This window comes from Bidens hawaiensis, unplaced genomic scaffold (genome assembly GCF_021521415.1).
Source record: "Bidens hawaiensis isolate Kalapana, Puna unplaced genomic scaffold, B.hawaiensis_p1.1 tig00026862_1, whole genome shotgun sequence".
NCBI lineage: Eukaryota > Viridiplantae > Streptophyta > Magnoliopsida > Asterales > Asteraceae > Bidens > Bidens hawaiensis.
Genome location: NW_027494332.1, coordinates 249,819 through 258,033, shown reverse-complemented (window position 1 = coordinate 258,033; position 8,215 = coordinate 249,819). Strand labels below are relative to the sequence as shown.

Sequence of the window (8,215 nt, the reverse complement as noted above, 5' to 3'; positions counted from 1 at the left end):
TAAAAATAAAAATAAAAATAAAAATAAAAATAACCATGTTTTCTCCATTCTTGAATGTATACATGCAACTGTATATGAAGTGTGAACAAAAGAATCTTTGTTCCTTGGATTATTGTTTTCTTTTTCTCCTTTTCTTTTAAAAGTAAATTAAAAAACCAAAAACTAAAGTAAATATAGATCCAGAGTCTTGAGAGTCAGAAAAAGATAAACAGACAAAAGAGAAAGTGTAGGAGAGAGAGAGAAAACAAGAGAGAGAGAATCACCAAATAATAATAATAATAATAATAAAAATAAAAAAATGGCATCAGAAGAGTTTGAGGAGGAGATAAAGAGAGGCAGAGGGAAGTGGAGATGGTCTGAAACGCAAAGTCTTGAAGTAGTCTCTGAAAACCCAAATTTACCCTTGGGATCACCTGAACCCAATATGGAAATGGAAGGAGAAAACAGTAAAAATGCAGAGAAAGATAAGGAGATTTCAGTAGGGTTTAAGGAGTTGTTCAGATTTGCAGACAGATTGGATTATGTGTTAATGGGAGTTGGCTCAGTTGGAGCCTTTGTTCATGGCTGTTCTTTGCCTATCTTTCTCAGATTCTTTGCTGATCAGATCTTGTTAATTCTTTTGGCTCCAATGCAAACAACATTGATAAAATGAGTCATGAAGTGTTAAGGGTAACAATCTTTTTCAAGTTCTTGATCATTTCTCATTAATAAAAATCATATTTTTCTTTTTATTTTTCAAATTCTTGATCTTTTTTTATTAAAAGATGATTTTTTTTTTCTTTTAAATTCTTGATCTTTTTTCATAAAAAAATTATCTTTTTTTTCAAATTCTTGATCTTTTTCATAAAAAAAATGATCTTTTATGTCAAATTCTTGATTTCTCTTGATGGGATTTGCAGTATGCATTTTACTTTCTTATAGTTGGAGCTGCAATATGGGCATCGTCATGGGCAGGTGTTTATGCTAACTTTTCAACTTTCAGTAACATTTTTTCAACTACTGTTAGAAAATTTTATTAATTTGAAATAATTATGCCATATTTTTCAGAAATATCATGTTGGATGTGGACTGGAGAAAGACAATCAACAAAAATGAGGATCAAATATCTAGAATCAGCATTAAGTCAAGACATTCAATACTTTGACACTGAAGTCAGAACATCAGATGTTGTGTTTGCTATTAATACTGATGCAGTTATAGTTCAAGATGCTATTAGTGAAAAGGTTAATAAAAAACATAACTTTTTGTTGTTTTATTATGCAAAAACATAATAAAGATGGTTTTCTAAATATGGGTGTTTTGTGTGTTTACAGTTGGGAAATTTTATACATTATTTGGCAACATTTGTGTCTGGATTTGTGGTGGGATTCACAGCAGTTTGGCAATTAGCACTTGTGACACTTGCTGTTGTGCCATTAATTGCTATAATTGGTGCCATTCATATGACCACATTAGCTAAATTGACTTCTAAAAGTCAAGAAGCTCTTTCTGAAGCTGGAAACATTGTTGAGCAGGTGAGTTTTATCTAATTTTTTTAAACCCTAAATCATTTCAAGAAATTAGCAATTTTTTCTGTTTTTAGATACCAAATAATCAATCTTTGATCTGGGTTTTTATTTAAGTTAAATTCAATACTAGAATTAATATAATAATATTCCCCTGTTTTTCTATGTGAGTCAAGAAAAAATCTAATCTTTTTCATTTTTCTAAAGTGGGTGTTCATGAATTTGATCTAAAAAAGCATTTTGTCTAAGATTTGATCTAAATTTCAAGAAAAAGGTTAATCTTTTAATGTTTTTCTCCCTTAATATTGCTATATATGATCAAAATTATAAGCTAAAAAAAGAAAAAAAATCTGTCTTTTGATGGTTTTACATATGTGGTGTTGTTTGAATGTAAGCTCAGTTCTGGAAACTGCTTTTGATATATTAAAGTTCACTGTTTTACTATTTTGGGCACTTTCTTGATCCATAAAAAAAATGCAGACAATTGCGCAAATTCGAACGGTTTTGGCGTACGTTGGTGAATCAAAGGCATTACAAGCCTACTCTGCAGCATTAAAAATCTCACAAAAACTTGGATACAGAAGTGGATTTGCAAAAGGATTAGGATTAGGAGCAACTTATTTCACAGTCTTTTGTTGTTATGCACTTCTTTTATGGTATGGAGGCTATCTTGTTAGACATGGTTACACCAATGGAGGACTTGCAATTTCCACAATGTTCTCTGTCATGATTGGTGGACTGTAAGCACTCTTTCTCTCACTAAAACTTCAGTTAAAAAATTTACTTGTTCTAGTTTCTAAAATTTACAAATTTTTTGATAGTGCTTTAGGCCAGTCTGCTCCAAGTATGTCTGTATTTGCAAAAGCGCGAGTAGCCGCAGCTAAAATCTTTAAAATAATCGATCATAAACCAAACGTTGATAGAAACTGTGACACGGGTTTGGAGTTGGATTCGGTCTCGGGTCAACTAGAGTTGAAAAATGTTGACTTTTCATACCCTTCAAGACCAGATGTTAAAATTCTAAACAACTTCAGTTTAAGTGTTCCTGCTGGAAAAACCATTGCTTTGATTGGAAGCAGTGGTTCGGGGAAGTCCACTGTTGTTTCCCTAATTGAAAGGTTCTATGATCCCACATCAGGTAATCAGAATGTACAACTATACATGCATACAGTACACCACATCAGTTGTAGAGCGAAAACCTCTTATTATTCTGTTTTGTTTGGTTTACGCAGGACAAGTAATGCTTGATGGTCATGACATTAAAGGACTGAACTTGAAATGGTTAAGGCAACAAATAGGTCTGGTTAGCCAAGAGCCAGCACTGTTTGCAACCACTATCAAAGAAAACATACTTTTGGGTCGGCCCGATGCATCGTTTGTTGAGATTGAGGAGGCTGCACGCGTCTCTAATGCTCATTCGTTCATTATAAAGTTACCCGATGCATACGATACTCAGGTTAGTCAATGACTCAACTTAAAACATTGGTGGTAATTCACCTTATCAAGCCTGGGTTTTTTAACATCCAGGTATGAGGGCATTTCGGTCATTTTACATCTTGAATGTTAAGTCAGTTAGTAAAATACTATAATGTTACAATAACCGTGTTCCCCTTAACGAAACCTACACATTTTAGTATCTAGGCGAAAGGGCATTTTGGTCATTTTGAATCTTTAAGTACGGGCCCGTGTGGTGGGACCGCATGGGTAACTTTAAGGTTAAAACATTGATGGTGATTGATCTTGATTGGATTTGGAGGATAAGGTGGGGCTTTCTTTAGTTAAAGGTTATAGCTTTTGATGTTGCTTATACTTCATTCTAAAGATTTAATATGAATGGCAAATTTGGTCAAAAAACAAACCTAACTTTTGTTTGTAAAAGTCAAATTTAGTATGGTTACTGAAGTTATAACATGGTTGTTTAGTCAACATTGCATGTGCAGATTTCTGCAAGAAACAAGAAATTAACTGCAACACCAGTGGATGAGAAGGACAATAATTAAAGAAATACATAAAATAAATAAATAAATAATAAATATTGAATTCCCCACATGACTGACAGGCTCAAAAGATTTTGTTTGACTGTGCTCATGTTCACTGAACCCTTTGACCAAAACTAAGACAAAACTGCATGCATTCTTTGACTTTCAGTCTTAAACTTGATGTGAATATGGTTTGGTTTGTGAAGAAATCTCAATAAGGGTGGGTCCCTACATAGACAAAATTACCAAATTACCCTCAACCTACTCCAAACACTTAACACTAAGCTCCCAAGTGTCAGGTCGGGTATAGGGCGGTTCAAAAGGCCTGCGGATCGAGCCTTTCTCAAAAAAAAAAAAAAAAACCTTGCTTGAAATCAGCTCAGTTTGTAAACGAGTCGAGCCCGAGTGAACGTAAGCTCACTCGTTAGCTAGCTCATTTAAGTTAAAGCCCAAATTTTTAATATATATAAATTATAAATTTTGTAGACTGTAAAATCTGCATTGTGTGTATGCTAAAAAAATTACCTGTTTTTATATACACCAATATGTGTAGAAACTATAAACTTAAAAATTAAAAAATATATATTTTTTTAAATAAAAGAACTGACTTGTACTCAACATTTCAGCTCATTAAGATAAACACACCAAGCCGGCTTGGCTCGTTCAAAATCGGGCTTAACAAAAAGTTATGTGCAGGTTGGGGAGAGAGGATTACAACTATCAGGCGGTCAAAAACAGCGAATAGCAATAGCATGAGCAATGTTAAAGAACCCTTCAATCTTGCTTTTAGATGAGGCTACAAGTGCTCTAGATTCAGAATCAGAGAAACTAGTACAAGAGGCGTTAGACCGGTTTATGATCGGGAGAACGACTCTGGTGATCGCCCACCGTCTCTCCACCATACGCAAAGCGGACCTCGTGGCAGTTTTGCAACAAGGTGGTGTCTTGGAAATTGGAACTCATGATGATCTTATTGCCAAAGGCCAAAATGGTGTTTATGCTAAGCTTCTAAAGATGCAAGAAGTTGCTCATGAAACTGCTTTGAATAATGCAAGAAAAAGTAGTGCAAGACTTACTTACTTCAAGTTGACTAAGTCAAATTTGACCATTTAATTCAACCTAATAGTCAAACTTGTTTCTAACAAGTGTGGTTGTTCACCAGTTCGATTTTGACGGTTTTTAATCGAAACTAAAGTCAAACCGTTAATATTTGTTTTTTACCATTGTTGTAAACCAAACTAAACCGTTACTAACGGTTTGACTTTAGTAAACATACGGTCTGTTTTATAAACAAACCGTAAAAAAACTGACTGTGTAACCAAACCGATTGACATGTTTCAGGCCTTCGAGTGCAAGACCGTCGGTTAGTTCACCAATAATGACACGAAACTCATCTTATGGGCAATCACCATACTCACGAAGATTATCTGATTTCTCAACCTCAGAGTTTAGCATCGATGGAGGATACCCGAACCACCGGCACGAGAAGCTTCAGTTTAAGGTGCAAGCAAGTTCCTTCTGGCGGCTGGCCAAAATGAACTCACCTGAATGGACCTACGCGTTGGTTGGTTCCGTGGGTTCAGTGATCTGTGGTTCACTCAGTGCATTCTTTGCTTATGTTCTAAGTGCTGTCCTGAGTGTGTACTACAATCAAGATCATGAATACATGGTTAAAGAGATTGGAAAATATTGTTATCTGTTGATCGGAGTGTCATCGGCTGCGCTTATTTTCAACACGCTGCAGCATTGTTTCTGGGATATTGTTGGTGAAAACTTGACGAAACGGGTCCGGGAGAAGATGCTCGAGGCGGTGTTGAATAATGAGATGGCGTGGTTCGATCAAGAGGAGAATGAAAGCTCTCGGGTGGTGGCCAGGTTGAGTTTGGACGCGAATAATGTCCGCTCCGCCATTGGTGACCGCATTTCGGTTATTATGCAGAACTCTGCACTCATGTTGGTTGCCTGCACCGCGGGTTTCGTTCTTCAGTGGCGTCTTGCTCTTGTTCTTATTGCTGTTTTTCCTTTGGTGGTTGCAGCAACTGTTTTGCAGGTGCTGTAATTTTTATTAAATTCCGTGAACCAAACGCGTCCTAAGGTTTTTTATTTAACTGTTTAGTATTTTTCTTATTTGAACAGAAAATGTTTATGGAAGGATTTTCGGGCGATTTGGAAGGCGCACACGCGAAAGCCACGCAGCTCGCTGGAGAGGCGGTGGCGAATATGAGAACCGTGGCAGCGTTCAACTCGGAGACAAAGATAGTCAACTTATTTACGACGAGTCTCGAAGCACCGGTTTGTAGATGTTTCTGGAAGGGACAAATTGCCGGAAGCGGGTTCGGGGTGGCTCAGTTTTTGCTCTACGCTTCGTACGCGCTCGGGCTTTGGTACGCGTCATGGCTCGTAAAGCATGGAATCTCTGACTTCTCAAAAACCATTCGTGTGTTCATGGTTTTAATGGTTTCGGCCAATGGTGCGGCCGAAACTCTGACCCTGGCTCCTGATTTCATCAAAGGCGGCCGGGCCATGCGGTCAGTGTTTGACCTTATTGACCGCAAAACCGAGATTGAGTCGGATGATCCTGACTCAACTCCTGTTCCTGACCGCCTTCGAGGGGAAGTCGAACTCAAACATGTTGATTTCGCTTACCCCTCTCGTCCTGACACCCTAGTGTTTAGTGGTTTTTGTTTACGGGTCTGAGCCGGAAAGACTCTCGCCCTAGTGGGCGCAAGCGGGTGTGGAAAGAGCTCGGTTATCGCACTCATTCAAAGATTCTACGAGCCGACATCTGGACGTGTGACAATCGACGGAAAAGATATCCGTAAATATAACCTAAAGTCACTACGCCGACACATCGCCACGGTCCCACAAGAACCGTGCCTTTTTGCAACGACGATTTACGAAAACATAGCATACGGGCACGAGTCAGCAACCGAAGCAGAGATTATCGAAGCCGCCACACTTGCTAACGCGCACAAGTTCATATCTTCATTACCAGACGGATACAACACGTTTGTGGGCGAACGAGGTGTGCAACTTTCGGGTGGACAAAAGCAACGTGTCGCCATTGCACGGGCCTTTTTAAGAAAAGCCGAGATAATGCTACTAGACGAAGCGACAAGTGCACTAGACGCAGAGTCAGAAAAATGCATCCAAGAAGCACTTGAGCGTGTTTGTTCAGGGAAAACAACGATTGTTGTTGCGCACAGGTTATCGACGATACAAAATGCTCATAGTATCGCGGTTATTGATGATGGCAAGGTTGTGGAACAAGGGTCACACTCACATTTGTTGAAAAACTATGTTGATGGATGTTACGCGAAGATGATTCAATTACAACGATTCTCACACGGGCGTGAAGTTGTAAATGTGGTGTCGGGTGGTTCGAATTCCTCGACTATGTGATAGTCTACGAATTCGAATGTTTTGTGTGTTATATTTGTAACCTTTTTGAATGTAACTTTCAATGTATGTTGTAACGTTTAGTTGTCTAGTATATGAAAAGGTTTTGTTGTATGAAATGAGGTTTCTTGCAAACACAGCGTTTATTTAGAATTCTACAAGTAAAACAACCATTTTGGTTACACAAAATATAAATATAATTATCCTATATATAAAACGAAATAGACGGTGGGAACTGTAGCCAATCTACGGTAACAAGTGATACTTTGATAATTTCACATTATTGTAACTGTAAGTTCTCAATTTATCAATTACATAAAAAATAAAAAATATATAAAAACTCATTACTCTTTAGCCCCACACCTATCCGTTAGACCCATAGCCCCTCCCAAATAATAGAAACCAGTGTACAAATTTTGTAATTTTAGTCCCTTAACTTTTAAGTTCTTTTAAATTAGCCTTCTTAAAGTTATAAGCTATTTTAGTTTGATCCCTAAACTTTTTTTTTTGTTAAACTTTGTTTACTTTGTAATTTTGCTCCCCTAAAATATTCATGGTTTAATATGTTCTTTAATTTGTTGTTATATGTATATATTTATATTTAAGTTACTGATCTTTTTTAATGACCATCATACGAAGTTTTTAGATTTTTTAGTATGCCGTTACAACATGCTTTTAATGGCCAACATACGAAGTTTTTTATATTTTTAGTATGCCGTTACGACATGTTCATCTTATCTATAACGCGTTGTTAAAGAACGAAGGTGCATTTGCAATAAAGAAATAAGTTTCATTGAAAACGAAATTGTATTTGCAATAGAATATATTTTTTGTATTGTAAGCTATATAGTGAGTGTAGTACCACGTCGATACCGTAATGAGCCGAATCAATACCAACCAGGGTTTTTTTGTATTTAGATATATTTTTATCATTTTTGTATTAAAGTGATAGTCGTTATGATGTGTTTGTATATTTGCATTTAAAAACTCGAGCATGTTACTGAGTTCCTCGCGTAGCGCGCGAAAGGAACACACTAGTTGTTACAATATTAATAAATTGCCCTTTGTTACATACAAACAGTATTTTTAAATCTGTCAATTAAAAGCAAATATGTCAAGTTGTCAACACCAGTCACCATCAACTAGGCTTGTAAATGAACCGAACGTTCGGTGAACTATCGTGAATCATTCGGCGGGAAGTTCGTTTATGCTCGTTTATTTAATAAACGAACAAACATGAACAAAAAATTTGTGTTCGTTTAATAAACGAACGAACATGAACACATGTTCCGTTCGTTCATTTATGTTCATGAGCGTTTGTTTATTTATGTT

The 8,215-nt window shown here is 36.7% G+C and overlaps 1 pseudogene across 1 annotated transcript; it reads left to right on the top strand.

Moving 5' to 3' along the window:
* Positions 1-274: 274 nt before the first annotated feature.
* LOC143574219 (ABC transporter B family member 1-like) lies at positions 275-7,006 on the top strand (annotated as a pseudogene). Its single transcript, XR_013142553.1, has 10 exons — positions 275-669; positions 900-954; positions 1,048-1,223; positions 1,314-1,514; positions 1,986-2,245; positions 2,327-2,643; positions 2,738-2,961; positions 4,181-4,569; positions 4,826-5,534; positions 5,621-7,006. The product of XR_013142553.1 is annotated as an ABC transporter B family member 1-like (transcript).
* The last annotated feature ends 1,209 nt before the right edge of the window (positions 7,007-8,215 follow it).